This window comes from Taudactylus pleione, unplaced genomic scaffold (assembly GCF_031769625.1).
Source record: "Taudactylus pleione unplaced genomic scaffold, aTauple2 ptg000398l, whole genome shotgun sequence".
In the NCBI taxonomy this organism is placed as follows: domain Eukaryota; kingdom Metazoa; phylum Chordata; class Amphibia; order Anura; family Myobatrachidae; genus Taudactylus; species Taudactylus pleione.
Genome location: NW_028284800.1, coordinates 7,668,759 through 7,686,689, shown reverse-complemented (window position 1 = coordinate 7,686,689; position 17,931 = coordinate 7,668,759). Strand labels below are relative to the sequence as shown.

General features: G+C 43.1%; 1 protein-coding gene across 1 annotated transcript in view; it reads left to right on the top strand.

The window, feature by feature from the left end:
* The window catches only part of PRKAG2 (protein kinase AMP-activated non-catalytic subunit gamma 2), a 457,564-nt gene that overhangs the window by 48,430 nt on the left and 391,203 nt on the right, over positions 1–17,931 (top strand). The gene's annotated exons all lie outside the window — the stretch shown is intronic.

Genomic DNA, 17,931 nt, shown 5'->3' with positions numbered 1-17,931 from the left:
GTATTTCAAAGGGGTAGAGGGTGCGGAGGGTGCGCTCGCCCTATGGGTGTAATGCTGGAGTAATAGTATGTCGTGGTCTTTTGTGTTCGATGTTGTGTGTGGAGTGATGGGGTGTAGGGAGGGAAGGGGTCTAATGGACTGGAGGTGGTGGGTGAGGAAATGAAGACAGAGGCAGAAATGGGGGCCAAAAGGTTAATGGAAAAAAACACAGTACTAATCCTGTTCGGTCTACTAATCCTGTTCACCCCACCCAGGTGGGGTGAGCGATTCACTTGGGGGTGTGTGTGGGTGGAGACTGGGGAGGTGAGTGGACCCTTTTAGGGGGCTCCTTTCCATGCAGTTCAATAGACCGGCACGTTACCCCTGCTGGACCTTTGGTCAACAGTCTTAGGATGTCTCGGGGGGAGGGGAGTGATGGGTTGGCAGCGGGTCTGGATGTTGTGGATGTACACCCTGGCGGCGTCCCACGCAGGGGTATAAGTCTCGGAGTCACTTACCTACCAGTAGGATTTGTTGGTGAAAATGGCTTGGGCTGCTGGTAGCTGGTGTTAGAGTTTCCTTTTGCAGATGCGGTATTGGATGGCTGCTGAGGTGTCAGCGGTTGGAGGAAGCTCTGTGTGTGGTAGTAGCTTGCTGGTGCACTGTGGGGCTTGGTGCACCGTGTTGCTGGCATTCTGTCCATTTGGATTTCAAAGGGAGACAGATTTAGAGGGGGTCTGGGAGTGGTCCTTATACTATGCAGGACCAACGGTAATGCTTCTGGCCAACCTAGTCCAGTCTCTGCCATGATTTTCCTTAACTTATTTTTAATAGTCTCATTCATCCTCTCTACCTTGGCACTGGCTTGCGGTCGGTAGGGGGTCTGAAGTTGGCTATTAATACCCATCAGCTTACACATATTTAGAAAAACATCACCTGTGAAATGAGTACCCCTGTCACTCTCGATGATTTTAGGGATACCGTATCTGCATACAAATTCCTGAACTATTTTCTTGGCAGTAAACGCAGCAGTATTAGTGGCTGCTGGGTACGCCTCAACCCAATTAGAAAATACATCAGTGCACACTAATACATACTTAAGATTCCTGCAGGGTGGTAATTGGATGAAATCAATTTGTATCACCTGGAAAGGTCCATCAGTTGCTGGAATGTGGGACGGTTCGGTAGGGATCGCTTTCCCTATGTTCTTCCTCAAGCAGGTCAGACAGGACATTGCTATCTTTTCTGCTTGTGAAGAAAAACCTGGTGCGCACCAGTATGCTCTCACCAACTTGCACATACCTTGCTTTCCCAGATGAGTCAGACCGTGTGCTGCCTCAGCCAGGCTGGGGTAATATGCCTTGGGGGCTACTGGCTTACCTTGTCCGTCCCTCCAGAGCCCGGAGGACTCTTGCCCACATCCCTTGGACTTCCAAATGGACTTTTCCTGAATTGAACACAAATTTTGCATCTCAATTAATTTCAGCATATCAATTGTTTGGAAAGACATATTTTTTTCAGTGGGAGAAAACATTTTTAACCCTGCTGCCCATTTTGCAGCTTCATCGGCTCTGTTGTTGCCCAGTGACACTGGGTAATCCTCACATGTATGGGCTTTACACTTGATTACTGCCACTGCTTTGGGCAGTTGGATTGCTTCTAAAAGATGTTTTATGTGTCGGGAATGTGCAACTGGTGTGCCTGCTGCTGTCATTTCTCAGACGCCATAGAGCCCCGAAATCGTGCACCACCCCGAACACGTACCTCGAGTCAGTGTAAATGTTAGCAGATTTGCCTGCTGCCAGTTCACACGCTCTAGTTAGTGCTACTAACTCTGCCACCTGGCCTGAGTGAGGAGGACCAAGAGGTTTGGCTTCTATGATGTCTGTGTCATTTACAACAGCATAACCTGTACATAATTCACCTGTGTCTGTTTGTCTATGACAACTCCCATCCGTGTAAAAAGTCACATCTACATTCTCTAAAGGTGTGTCGTGTATGTCAGGTCTAGCAGTAAAGGTCTGATTCAGATATTCCATACAATCGTGTGTATCGTTATGTCCACTGAACTCACCCTCCGCCATAAACTCGTCTCCTTCCACCCTTTGTACATCATGTTGTACATATGGTAAATACTTTGCTGGATTCAGCGTGCTGCAACGTTTAACAGTGATGTTCGCAGGTGCGAATAGAGCTAGTTCCCATTTGGTAAACCTAGCCGAAGAGACGTGTCTGGTTTGAGCAGAGTTCAGCAGAGCAGATACAGCGTGGGGAGTATAGACAATCATATCATGACCCAATACTACATCCTCACTTTTACTCACCAATAGAGCGGTAGCTGCTACACTTCTCAAACAGGTGCGGAGTGATCTCGCCACAGTGTCCAATTGGGCACTGTAGTATGCTATGGGCCTACTGGCATCACCATGTTTTTGTGTAAGGACACCTGCTGCACAATCATCGGCTTCTGTACAATACAAATCAAAAGGTTTTTCATAATCAGGTATTCCCAATGCATGTGCTTTGGTCAGACTATCCTTAAGATTAAGGAAATCCTGCTCTGATTCCTCTGTGTGTATGACACGATCGGGCTTTGAGGAAGAGATTAAGGGCCTGATTCAGACCCACTCGCAAGCGGCTGTCCGCTCGCAAGTGGGTCGATGGTCTGCACTGAGCATGCGCACGACGGAGGGAGTTCCGTCGTGCGCATGCGCCAGACACGACGAGCGAAGGACTTTCCTTCGCTCGTTGTGTCCGATCAAAGGGGGCGTGCTGTCAATGTTGATTGACAGCACGCCCCCTTTGGTGGGCGTGCCGGGGGCATGCCTCCCTGACGGGGGCGTTCCCACGGGAACGCCTCCCGTCAGAAGCCGGCCCACTGACATCACTAGTGATGTCAGTGGGAGTGATTTTGGCTCTGATAGAGCCAAAATCACTCCGGAGCTTGCGGTTGAAAACCTCAACCGCAGGCTCCGGCTCGCAATTTCGATGGTCGCGATGGTCACGACCATCGCGGCCATCAAAATGCACGCTCGTATAGCCTGTGGGTGGTGACCCACAGCTATACGAGCGTCCAGGAGGACGCTCCATGAAAATGGAGCCCGGCCCTCATGCAGAGCGTGCGCTCTGCTCAGAGCGTACGGCTCTGAATGAGGGCCTAAGTCCTGTAAAGGCAAGGCCAAAATAGAAAAACCTGGGATCCACATTCTACAGTATCCACACATTCCCAAGAAGGTACGAATTTGCTGTTGATTCTGCGGCAGTGCCATGTTCTGTATGGCCTGGATTCTATCATTTGTGAGATGTCTTAACCCCTGGGTTAGGCAGTGTCCCAAATATTTTACTCTGGATTTGCACGGCTGTAGTTTGTCCTTAGCCACCTTGTGTCCTGTATGCGAGAGATGAAGCAACAAAATTTTTGTATCATTCAAACATGACATAAACGAATCAGAACACAGCAATAAATCGTCCACATACTGAATTAGAACAGATCCATTTGCAGGTTGAAAAGATTGTAAACAGTCATGCAATGCCTGGGAAAAGATACTGGGGCTGTCTATGAAACCTTGGGGAGAAGAAAGCAGAACAGAGGTCAATGACAGTGAAATGGGTTACATTTGGAGGGATCTGCATAAGAATGACAGCTGGATTTGGCACTACGGGGAATTGGCTCTCTACTACCTTATTAACACCTCTAAGGTCCTGTACCAGCCTATAACCCCTCCCACCACTCTTCTTCACCGGAAAGATGGGACTATTGGCTACACTAGCTGTACGAACTAAAATTCCCTGTTGCAATAATCGCTCAATTATTGGAAAAACCCCTAATTCTACCTCCTGTTTTAGTGGGTACTGTGGAATTTTTGGAGCTTGCCTACCGCCTTTTAAATTTACCATTACGGGGCTTACGTTTGCCATTAATCCAGTGTCCTGTCCATCCTTAGTCCAAAGGAAATCTGGAATTTGGGACAACATTTGATCTACCTGAGATGGATTTTCACTTAAACTGGTAGAGTGATACATTATCCGTTGGGGAGTGTCCAACATATCCCACACCTCATGCGCAACTCTCTCTGGGATATCTAGAAATACACCATCAGGGGTGCAATATATGACACATCCCATCTTACATAGCTTATCTCTACCCAGCAGGTTAGTAGGAGCCGCAGCAGCCAGAAGGAAAGAATGCCTGGTATGCAATGGTCCAATAGTAACCTCTGTGGACTCTGTTAAAGGATAATGTTGCACTTTACCTGTTACACCCATTGTTGGTACTGTCTCGTTGGTCACCTGTAAATTAACGGGAGATTTTATCACTGACCTGGTCGCCCCTGTGTCTACAAGAAAAGAATATTCAGTACCAGCTACATCAACCATCATGACCGGTTCTTCCCTAGTACTTCCCATTAACCTGACTATCTGTAGACTACAGGTATGACCTGACCCCTAGCGTTGGCTACCATTCTCCAATAAAGCATTAACGGCCACAATTGGAGCTGGTGCTTGCTGGATATTTGCTGTTCTCTGTGCATATCCCTTATGGGGATATCCAGGTACTCTCTGGTTTGGGGATCCTACCCTTTTTACTCTGCAGGTTCTACTTAAATGTCCTGGCTGGTTACAATTAAAACATATTCATGGATCAGATGAAGACACGGGTTATTGTGAGGTTTGAGCAGGGGGAAAAGGTGGTGGATATGGGTAGGGATATGGAGGACAAGGGTATTGTGGGGGGTATGAAGTTTGTGAGTAGTGTGGGACCTGTGGTTGTGTAGGGTTAGTAAAATAGAGCTGTGTTTGTTGTTGCGTGGGATTAGTGAGGGCATATAACTGTTCAGGTGTAGGTGTGTGTGTGTAGATGCAAGTGTGTCTGTTGGCTGTGATGTTACCGTCATTCCTTCCAGAGCTTGAATACTGACAGCCATTAGTTTTTCGCTCTGGGTCTCTCTCTTCTTTGAGATGTTCTTATCATGTTCTATGGCAGATTCTATGAGTGTATCTATTGTGACTCCCCCCCAGCCAGGTTGTGAGGTCTGAACCCGAGTCTTTAAGTTTTCCTTAAGACCATCCATGAGTACCGTGACTATCATTCCCCTGTGGTGAGTGCTATCTTTAATATCTTCCATCCCAGTGTACTGGGTGATAGCCTGCAGAGCCCGGTCGCAATACTCTTCTGCAGATTCACTCTCCTTTTGCTTTATGGTGAAAATTTTGTTCCAGTTAACTACTACCGGAAAATATATACCCAATTGAGTTACAATGCGGGAAATGTTACCTTTGTTTACTTGGTCCATTAAGGGAACGTCACCATCCAATACACAATCCGTGATAAATTTTGTCACGTCGGTATTGTGTGGTAGACAGGCCCTTAACACCACACGCCAATCTTTATTAGTTGGCTCATGAGAACTACCCAAATTCCTAAAAAATCTCAGACATTTGGCTAGTTCTTTTTTGGGATCGGGGAAATCATTTATGATGGAATTTAGTTCTGCTCTTATCCAAGGACAATGCATTACCACTTCCCTTGTGGGCACTACACCGTTCTCATCTGCATTTCCATTCGGAACAGTTATTGTCCGAATGGGATGCAGACCGGTAGCGCTGCTACCTTTGACCTTGTTACCTGGCTGGGGGTTTAATCTGTTGCTGCTACGTATGAAATTAACAACTTCCTCTACGGGTGCAGAGGGTGTTAGCACTTCCCTTGCTGTTACCGATGGAGATGGCGGCACCACTCGTGATTGTCGTGGCGTAGCATCTATCATTTGTACAGCATGGGAAATGGCAGACATTACAATAGGCTCATCATACACATCATGAACATTTTCTTTATAGTTGCTTAAGAGAGGGTACAAATTGCTTGTTACATTTTTATGGGTATTTTTGATAACTGTACTTGCACCTCCATCCACATAAGGTGGGGGTGGTGCGCTTGAACCGCTGGCAATACCTTCCGCAACACTACCTTGCTGCACGTGCACGCCATTTTGCGGGTCGCCCGCATTGCAATTCAGCGTCGTGGATGTATTCTCTGGCAATGCGCTCGCAACGCTAGTTTGCATCGCTTGCGCATTTTTAAGCCACACATCCCCTTCATGCTGCCACAACTTTAAACACATAATATTTGACCTCTTTCTCTCGGGAGCGCATCAGACTGATGTGATCTCGGACATTAATTATCTAATACATCTTTATCAAAACTACCAATTCTGGGAAACGGTCCAACACTCTTCATCGTCATTTTAAACCATACATCACAATACCTTATTGGATAAGTACCGTACTTAGTATGCATAATACGACGGGCCGATCCAAACGGCGCTTCCATTAGCTGCACATCATTGTCTAACATCTCTATTGTTTGCATGGCTCCCATTCTGAGACAATTCCTACGTTTTTCAATAAAGATTTAAACTGGTGAAAGACAGTCAAGATACTTTCACTTACCTGTGGACGATTTAAATGGCAGCGCCCACACACCTGTGAAGATTTGAAGAAGGCTACTCTCACACCTATGGAAGTTTAAGTCGGCTACTTCCAGGCACCTCTCTACAACAAAGACAACATGTACACCTGCTACTGTGTATAGAACGGTAAGCTGCTTACCGAGCGGCTAGCACTTAGCCCTTAAAGGTCATACCCCTACCAACAAATACTCACTGTTACACACTTTTTTCCTGCGCAGAAAAATACATGGTAACCCAGATATTGACAACAATAGAAAAGAATGTAAACCTCAACGGCTTTGTTTAAACACGTGGCAGCACAACCGGAAGTACGTATACGCTATTGTGCGACCAGTCGCATACACAATAATGCGACTACCACACAACCGTATGACAACCTTTAGCTGCATACACAAAAGTGCGTCTTTACTATGCGCAAATTGCGACTCAGCTGCGTGTTCAATACTGCGGCACCCCTTTAAATGTTAGGTTCTATCAACAAAGGAAAGCAAACTTTTTCCTCTCTCATGTCCCTGGATTCTAGTCAGCGTCCCTGGCTCACATGAAAACGGGTAGCGATCTCTCAGCACCGAGCGGTTGCAGATAATCCCTGCATGTGGCCACTCCACCCTTTGGTGAGAAATCGATAACCGTAAGTGCCGTGTGAGTGGGTAAGTGACTTCACTACGAGCCCCCAACTAACGATACTGCCTTTGAACCTTATAAATACCCCTGCCGATACGTTCTAATGTCCTTCCTATAAACCTCTAAGGATGACGCTATTTTGCGTACACAGTCATACAGTAAATAAAGACTCCAGACCTAGAACCTGTGGTTCCAAAGCACAAAGTATTATTCAAGTAAAAGTACAGCAGTTACACGCTATGATCCTCATATAATCTTAGCGCAAAGAAATTATACAGACCCAAGTACAGTTATACATACGCAGCGCTCTCTGGCCCAGATGTAGGCATCAGCAAGAAACCCCTCGTCAATCAGCATTCAGCACGAAGACTAGGAACCCAGGGTCAGAGCACACATATTTATACCCCCCAGAAATAAACAACACAATAGAGAAGTTTGTTGCTAATACCATTGGTCCTAAATGTAACAAAGCATTTAACAGGTTGGTTCAAATAGACACAGTTCAGCCTCTAACAACTGGTGGTCTCTGGTTTGCCGCCTCATGCAAATCCTAACAGTTGTTCATATAATGTACATTTTGTTGCTTGAAGTCTCTGCAGTCCATAAGTTGAGAATGCATGTTGCGATCTCACCATCGATATTACCGGAATACTGTTGAGAGAGTACGCATCAGTACAATACCAAACATGGCTTACTTATCACGTATAAAACCTTAGTTACGAAATAATCTTTATTTCCTAACAATTATAATAAATGTGCATACTTGAATCTTATACCTTAAAGCTTATGGAACCTTGTATGTGAATATGTAATGTGTGAGTATGTGGGGTTTGATGTAAATACGCTAGTTAACTTGGGGCAGATGCGTGTGCATGAAGCTAATATTCAGCGTTTTCATACAGGATCTTATGCATTCGCTAATATGCGACTAGTTAACAGCGAAATTGTGCGTATTAATGTGTGTATGAGAAATGGTGAAAGATGCAATCGCATGATGCTAATAGTAATATCGCCACATGTACTAAAGTGTGAGTTTATCTAAAATGGCGCTTAGGCGGCCATTCGCAAAATGGCATATTGCGATCTCATTTCCAAGATGGCGTCTTGCGGCCAGTCGCAAGATGGCGTCACTGCGATCCAATTCTAAACTGATCTTGTCTCAGCCAATTATCCAGCTTCGACAATATATATATATATATATATTACATGTGTATATATATATATATATATATATTAGCATTTGCCCGCAGCGATTGTTTGCCAGTGAGTATGAATATAAGCCTCGCATTGCGACTACAGACGCACCGAGGAATCCATTGCAGAGTGAGTGACAGGTTGACAATGCTTGGGAGTGGTTACAGGGGGTGGTCTGAAAAAATGCAGGCGCGTCTGTCCATTTGAATGCCGTTTCATGGGCGTGCATAAATTAGCCACTGCGATTTGCAGCCATTAGCATATTTCCACAGCTGTGATTTATTGTATACAAAATTCAGCTGCATTTGAATAAGCGTATGTCTCTGAATCATGCCCATTGATCACCAAATGTCTTTGTAAACAATATTTGCAGTTTAACTTACAGTAACATTGAAAGGTTGCAAGTAACAAGACCAGTGACTCTATGATATGTAGCTTTTGTCTTGGTGCACCATCTACTGAATTTACATGTATACTGCAACTCTACGAGTCAAGATATGCTGCCTGTTTAGCGCTTAATTTCTATTTGGATTTCCCTGCGAAATAGATCTTGAGATATATATATCTATGTATTTCTATATGCATACATATATAACTGCGTTCGGGGTGTGCAATATTTGTATATATTCTGTGTATATATATATATATATATATATATATATATATAGTCAGGTGCATAAATATTGGGACATTTACAGAATTTTCATATTTTGGCCTCTATTCACCACCACAATGGCTTTGAAATTAAACAAACAAGATGTGCTTTAACTGCAGACTTTCAGATTTAATTTGAGGGTAATTACATCCAAATCAGGTGAACGGTGTAGGAATTACAATGGTTACTATATGTGCCTCCCACTTTTTAAGGGGCCAAAAGTAATGGGAAAATCAACTCAAAAGCTATGTCATGGACAGGTGTGGGCTCTTCCCTCGTTATTTCATTATCAATTAAGCAGGTAAAAGGTTTGGAGTTGATTCTAGGTGTGACATTTGCATTTGGAATCAGTTGTAGTCGACTCTCAATATGAGAAACAAAGAGCTGTCAATATCAGTGAAGCAAGACAGCATTAGGCTGAAAAATCAAAACAAAACCATCAGAGAGATAGCAAAAACATTAGGTGTGGCCAAATCAACTGTTTGGAACATTCTTAAAAAGAAAGAATGCACTGGAGAGCTCAGCAACACCAAAAGACCCGGAAGACCACGGAAAACAACTGTGGTGGATGACAGAAGAATTATTTCCCTGGTGAAGAAAAACCCCTTCACAACAGTTGGCCAAATCAAGAGCACTCTCCAGGAGGTAGGTGTATATGTGTCAAAGTCAACAATCAAGAGAAGACTTCACAAGAGTGAATATAGAGGGTTCACAACAAGATGTAAACCATTGGTGAGCCACAAAAACAGGAAGACCAGATTAGAGTTTGCCAAACAACATCTAAAAAAGCCATTAGAGTTCTGGAACAACATCCTATGGACAGATGAGACAAAGATCAACTTGTACCAGATTGATGGGAAAAGAAGAGTATGGAGAAGGAAAGGAACTGCTCATGATCAAAAAACATACCACCTCATCAGTGAAGCATGGTGGTGGTAGTGTAATGGCGTGGGCATGTATGGCTGCCAATGGAACTGGTTCCCTTGTATTTATTGATGATGTGACCGCTGACAAAAGCAGCAGAATGAATTCTGAAGTGTTTCAGGCAATATTATATGCTCATATTCAGTCAAATGCTTCAGAACTTATTGGATGGCGCTTCACAGTGCAGATGGACAGTGACCCGAAGCATACTGCAAAAGCAACCAAAGAGTTTTTTAAGGCTAAAGGGAAAATGCCCCAAGAACAAGCAGGAACTGAAGACATTTGCAGTAGAGGCCTGGCAGAGCATCACCAGGGATGAAACCCAGTGCCTGTTGATGTCTCTGCGTTCCAGACTTCAGGCTGTAATTGCCTGCAAAGGATTTGCAACAAAGTATTAAAAAGTGAAACTTAGATTTAAGATTGTTTAGTTTGTCCCTTTACTTTTGGCCCCTTAAAAAGTGGGAGGCACATATAGAAACCGTTGTAATTCCTACACCGTTCACCTGATTTGGATGTAATTACCCTCAAATTATATCTGAAAGTCTGCAGTTAAAGCACATCTTGTTTGTTTCATTTCAAAGCCATTGTGGTGGTAAATAGAGGCCAAATTATGAAAATTCTGTCAATGTCCCAATATTTATGCACCTGACTGTATATATATATATCTATATACATATAGTAATTTTGGACTTGAGGAGCCTGTGCAAATTCTGCTAAAAAATTTTTTATCTCCATAGTTCATAAGCAGTGCCTAAAAGTATATTGTCCTACAAAAATTTATTTATATACATCTAGTAATTTTTAGCTTGAGGAGTCTGCACACTGAACGCGCTGAGTGTCAAGCGTCTGTTTTTTTCTATATTGCTCCTTTCCCTGATGTCACATTGAGATAATACAGTATATATCTTTCTAGGTGACTAAGCTACACAATATTGAAAACACAATCCAAATTCATCCCGCAGCTATATATATATATATATATATATATATATATACACAAAATTAAATTAAATAAAAGTATTAATTTATAAGTAAATGTTACTCTATTGTAGAGAGAGGTTGGTAAAGAAAAAAAAGACCCATCAGTGGTATCCAACAAGTATGTGTTTGGTGCCTAAATTCGATTAATAATATTAATTTGATAAAACTTATGAACGTTGTTGTTTTGTGGTATTTTGGGGGTCTATTTATTATTACTATATGGTGATGCTCCGCTGCCTAGCAATACATGGGTGAGCAAAGACTTCCTGCTATTTATTTTATTAAAGTATTGTTTTCCTCTATCACCATCCTAAGATGATTGCTTTGGCACAGCTAATGTTGATATCCTTCTTAAATCGGCTTTACTGTCACCAGTGGCAGCTGGAAAAGGCTATCACCGGTAATGCCCAGCAATAACATTTGGGGCTTGTTAAATAAGGAGAAGCCTATCTGTGGTGAAAACACTCATATTTAGGTCTCTTCTCTATCTAATAAATAGACCAGTGAACTGTTAATAAAAAGCTGTAATTTCTGTTTACGGTGGAATAGTAATCACTTCCCAACTCTTTATTACTCTTATATTTAATGACCCTGTGTTTATGTTTTGCAGCTACAGTACTCAGCACTGGCTGCAGTCTACATTTATCCTAGGTCAACTGACACTTCCCTATTACTCCAGCCTGAGCACTGGCTTGTTTCCCAGACCTATCAAACTCATTATGTTGTACTCATTATTAGGGCTGGCCATTGATGGGCTGTCCAATGATGATCACCATCAATCGATGATTACCGTCGATGGTTTGTACCCCTCAATGGCCACCGCTGCTGAAGGGGCATGCGGGCCAATCAGAATAAGGGATGGGTTTTAGTGGGCCACCAGGAGTTGGGCTATGCTCTGTGCCATCAAAGAAAAGGAAAGAAAAACCTGTCAGGTTGCGGCCTAGGATCGGACGTTACTCACCTCAGCGCATAATACCATTCTCCTGTGTCAATGCTGCATCTGAAGCCACAGTGTGCGTAATTAGGGCCTGATTCAGACCCGGTTGCTGCCGATGGCCACTCACAGGGAGTGTGGGCGGTTTTTTTTTTGTCTCTCCGGCTGCTCACAAAGCTATGGGAGACCACCCACAGCTTGTGCGAACGGCCAGGAGACCGTCGCGGTAATCGCAACCATCAGCCTTGCGACGAGACCCCACAGTAGGGTCTAGGCTTCCGCAAGGCCAAGTGGACTTCCTGCACTAATAGAGCAGGAAGTACACTACTGACATCAGTAGTGATGTCAATTAGACCTCCCAACAAACGCCAACAAACCTCCCAACAAACGCCAGGCGTTCCTAAGGGAACGCCTGCGTTTGTCCAGCCACCCCTCACCATCGACTGCCACCCCGTCTTGTTGCAACTGAACTTCAGTCGCTCGGCAGGGCACGCCGGACGCGGCGCATGCGCAGTGCAAAAATATCAGGCCGCTTGCGAGCTGCTCTGAATGAGCTCCTTAGTTCATCATCAAAGTACTGTCAGGATGCAGCCTGGGATCAGCCGCTACTCTCTTCCTCGCCGTCATCCTTGGGCTTAGGTGTTCAGTCACTGGGAGTGGAGGTGAGTGTGAGTCTGAGTATTCTCCCCGGGGTCTGCTAGAGCTTTCGTGCGTGCGTCCTGGTTTCCGTGGTGCCGGACATGGGTGCAGCCATGTTGGTCCATATCACCTGACTAGTCTCTCCCAATGTTAGTCCTGTGGTCACTCAGCTGATCCTCTGATCCAATGACCAGCTACCCAGGGGTATTTAAGTCTGACTCAAGGAACAGGAAACTGCTGTTCAACCTCGCTGTTCCAGTGACTCTCACCAGTGTTGCTCTGTGTTATTCCCTGCAGAGTGTTACTTCAGCCAATTTACAGTTTTCCAGGGTTACCTGTATTAGCTTCCATGCTAATTCTTAGTCTGAGGCTTTAGTTCTCTCTTAGAAACTCCAGTGTTTTATGTTATTTTTCCTGTGTGTCTTGTAGTGTGCTGCTAGCTCTACTGCAGCTTCCCTGTGTTACTTACTGAGGTGTCAGGTTTCTTTTTTTTTTTTTTAAATACGTTTTATTTGCCAGATCACAATAAATAACACAGATCATAGAAATCAAAAACAAATTTAAACAAATAGTTGTCATAAAGACAAGATCCGTTTCTCACAAAAAATAAGATTCAAAAATTGTGATCCATTTATACATTTTTAAATATGTAAAGATAATAAAAAAAATAAATAAAAAAAACCACAAATAAAAATAGGCTGAATAGAAAAAAAGAAAAAGCCGGAAAGGGGTAAGAGGGAAAAAAAAAACCCACAGAGAAGAAAAGAAGGGGAGATCCCCGGAGTAGGTCACCAGACTAAAAAAATGAATAAATGAATGCACCTATATCTGCACACAAATCGTAAACACACATATATAGATAGAGACGTCTTTTACAAAGCAAAAGGAGAGGGGGCAGATTGGGAAGATAACCACGGGCTCCATATTTTCTCAAAAGATTTGGTAGAATGGTTAATAATGCTAGTCATATATTCCATACGATAAATATACCAGATGTGAGACAGAATAGGTTGCATAGAGGGGGCATCGAGCTTCTTCCAATCCGAAGCTATCTGACATTTTGTTGCATTAACAATATGGCGCATCAATTTGTTTTGGTGCCTAGTCAGCATAGGAAGATCTAAAGGCAGAAGAATATATTTAAAATCATAAGGGATAGATATATTGAGCAAACTATGTATCAGGCCAATAACTTCCTTCCAAAGACTTACTATCGTAGGGCAAGTCCACCAGATATGCAGAAAGGTACCTTCAGCTGGACAACCTCTCCAGCACCTATCTGATGTACCAGGATACATTTTACTTAATCTAGAGGGGACATAATACCATCTATATAATATCTTGTACGTGTTCCTTTGATCCTAACACAAATTGATCTGGAGGCAGCATTATCCCAAATCTCTGCCCATTCCTCGTCATCTAGAGAGGTACCCAAATCTGCTTCCCAAGCCATTTCATAAGAGTCGCAATGCGGAGACAACCCCTCAACGAGCATTGTATAGAGGGAAGAAATTAAACCTCTGGTTGAGGAGCATCTCAAACATAAAGCCTCAAAGTTAGAGAGGGGTCTATTGGCTACAAGGTGTTTCACCTTAGAGTGGAAATGCCTAAGCTGCTAAAATTGGAAGAAAACATTAGGGGGAAGTGCTGTAACCTCTTGTATCTGGGAGAATTGGGGAAAACTCAAATCTTTAGTAATATCGTTTAAATAGAGAATATTCCTCTCTTTCCATGGAGAAAACAATATCTTATCTTTGCCTGGAGGGAAATCAGGATTGTGACATATCGGAATAACGGGAGAGGGTCTGGGAGCCAGTCCAAATTTTCTATTAGCAAAATCCCATATTGATAGCGAGCGTGAAACAATCGGGTGTGAGACTACATTTTTAGGCCCATGTGATCTTGGAAGCAGGGGCGGATTGGGATGGTAAACCAGCCCGGGAAATTTTTGAAAGCAGCCCTAATGGGTGCGGGCTCTGTTGAAAGGGCGGGGTCTGTTGATGGAATGGGATACTCCCTCCTTATAAGGAACCACCACATAACACAGGGAACATCACAGCTACCAGCATATAATACAGAGAACATTGTAGCAACCACCATATAATGCAGAGAGCATCACAGCGACCACCAAATACAGAGAACATCGCAGCGACCACTATATAATGCAGAGGGAGTCATAGTCATCACCAAATAATGCAGAGAGCATTGCAGTGATGTATATAATACAAATATATGTATTATAATTAATAAATATATATATGCATAAATAATATCTAACTATATATATACATATATATAAAAACACACAATATATAGCAAGTGGATAGGATATACAGTCAGGTCCATAAATATTGGGACATTGACAGAATTTTCATATTTTCATATTTTGTCCTCTATTCACCACCACAATGGCTTTGAAATGAAACAAACAAGATGTGATTTAACTGCAGACTTTCAGATTTAATTTGAGGGTAATTACATCCAAATCAGGTGAACGGTGTAGGAATTACAACGGTTTCTATATGTGCCTCCCACTTTTTAAGGGGCCAAAAGTAATGGGACAAACTAAACAATCCTAAATCTAACTTTCACTTTTTAATACTTTGTTGCAAATCCTTTGCAGGCAATTACAGCCTGAAGTCTGGAACGCATAGACATCACCAGACGCTGGGTTTCATCCCTGGTGATGCTCTGCCAGGCCTCTACTGCAAATGTCTTCAGTTCCTGCTTGTTCTTGGGGCATTTTCCCTTCAGTTTTGTCTTCATCAAGTGAAATGCATGCTCAATCGGATTCAGGTAAGGGGATTGACTTGGCCATTGCATAACATTCCACTTTTTAGCCTTAAAAAACTCTTTGGTTGCTTTTGCAGTATGCTTCGGGTCATTGTCCATCTGCACTGTGAAGCGCCGTCCAATGAGTTCTGAAGCATTTGACTGAATATGAGCATATAATATTGCCCGAAACACTTCAGAATTCATTCTGCTGCTTTTACAAGCGGTCACATCATCAATAAATACAAGGGAACCAGTTCCATTGGCAGCCATACATGCCCACGCCATGACACTACCACCACCATGCTTCACTGATGAGGTGGTATGTTTTGGATCATGAGCAGTTCCTTTCCTTCTCTTCTCTTCCCATCACTCTGGTACAAGTTGATCTTTGTCTCATCTGTCAATAGGATTTTGTTCCAGAACTGTAATGGCTTTTTCAGATGTTGTTTGGCAAACTCTAATCTGGTCTTCCTGTTTTTGTGGCTCACCAATGGTTTGCATCTTGTGGTGAACCCTCTATATTCACTCTTGTGAAGTCTTCTCTTGATTGTTGACTTTGACACCTATACATCTACCTCCTGGAGAGTGTTCTTGATTTGGCCAACTGTTGTGAAGGGGTTTTTCTTCACCAGGGAAATAATTCTTTTGTCATCCACCACAGTTGTTTTCCGTGGTCTTTCCGGGTCTTTTGGTGTTGCTGAGCTCTCCGGTACGTTCTTTCTTTTTAAGAATGTTCCAAACAGTTGATTTGGCCACACCTAATGTTTTTGCTATCTCTCTGATGGGTTTGTTTTGATTTTTTTTTTCAGCCTAATGATGGCTTACTTCACTGATAGTGACAGCTCTTTGGATCTCATATTGAGAGTTGACAGCAACTGATTCCATATGCAAATGTCACACCTAGAATCAACTCCAGACCTTTTACCTGCTTAATTGATAATGAAATAACAATGGAATAGCCCACACCTGTCCATGAAATAGCTTTTGAGTTGATAGTCCCATTACTTTTGGCCCCTTAAAAAGTGGGAGGCACATATTGAAACTGTTGTAATTCCTACACCGTTCACCCGATTTGGATGTAATTACCCTCAAATTAAATCTGAAAGTCTGCAGTTAAAGCACATCTTGTTTGTTTCATTTCAAAACCATTGTGGTGGTGAATAGAGGCCAAAATCTGAAAATTCTGTAAATGTCCCAATATTTATGGACCTGACTGTGTATATATATATATATATATATATATATATATATATATATATATAGAAATCACAGGGGCTCTGAACTCACCATAATAACTAATAATAATAATAATAAACATAGTGGGGTTTTGGTTCATGAATTGATCAATGCATTTAAGCTTGCAGCCCATCGTCACGGGACCCCACTTTACTGCAAGTCCCTACTCTATTGCTCAGAATTATAACATGGACATAGCCATCACGTTAGTGTTAAACTCAGGGTATGCTATCAAGGTTTAAAGCTCACAGCAACTTTGCTTTTAAATGTGAGACAGTTACCAAGCACATCTGTTGCAAAGCACCTAGGAAAACAGCTGACACAAGTTAGATAACTAGTTAAAAGGGGTGCATGAGAAAATGTGATCACAAGAATGATTAATTATAAAAATTAATCATAATAAACAAAAAGCACTAATCCACGGCACTCACCATTCCTAGCTTTGGGGTGCAACATGGTATGTGACCACATTGTTTAAATAGAAATCACAGGGGCTCTGCACTCACCATAATAACTAATAATAATAAACATAATAAACAGTGGGGTTTTGGTTCATGAATTGATCAATGCATTTAAGCTTGCAGCTGTTTTCCTAGGTGCTTTGCAAAAGGTGTGCTTGGTAACTGTCTCACATTTAAAAGCAAAGTTGCTGTGAGCTTTAAACCTTGATAGCATACCCTGAGTTTAACACTAACGTGATGGCTATGTCCATGTTATAATTCTGAGCAATAGAGTAGGGACTTGCAGTAAAGTGGGGTCCCGTGACGATGGGCTGCAAGCTTAAATGCATTGATCAATTCATGAACCAAAACCCCACTGTTTATTATGTTTATTATTATTATTAGTTATTATGGTGAGTGCAGAGCCCCTGTGATTTCTATTGAAACAATGTGGTCACATACCATGTTGCACTCCAAAGCTAGGGATGATGAGTGCCGTGGATTAATGCTTTATATATATATATATATATATATATTCAGACAGGCAGACATATTTTAATTATAGATAAATCAGCTTACTTACTGACTGTTACACAGACTGTGACAGTCAGAAACTTTAGGCTGCCGGCTCCTGTGTGCAGGATGCTACTGTGCCATCTTGTACTGTGTGTGCCTGCTTCTTGTTGTTCCGGAGCCGGAGCTGTCAGTGCTGTACTCAGGGCCGATGCTAGGCTTCTAGGCACCCTAGGCAAAGCTTCAGTTAAAAGCCCCTGATTTCCCCAGCGCATGTGCTATAGTCACGCGCACCCCACAAGCATAAAACAGTTAGTATATGCCACACATCCCTTGTGCATAGCTATGGATGCAGGGGCATATCTATATTGGGTGCAGGGTGTGCGGTGCACACAGACCCCTGGGTCCAAGGGGGCCCAAACTGCACACATTTAGGGCCTGATTCAGACCCACTCGCAAACGCGGCTGTCCGCTCGCAAGTGGGTCGATGGTGTGCACTGCGCATGCGCACGACGGCGGGAGCTCCGTCATGCGCATGCGCCAGACGCGATTAGCGAAGGACTTTCC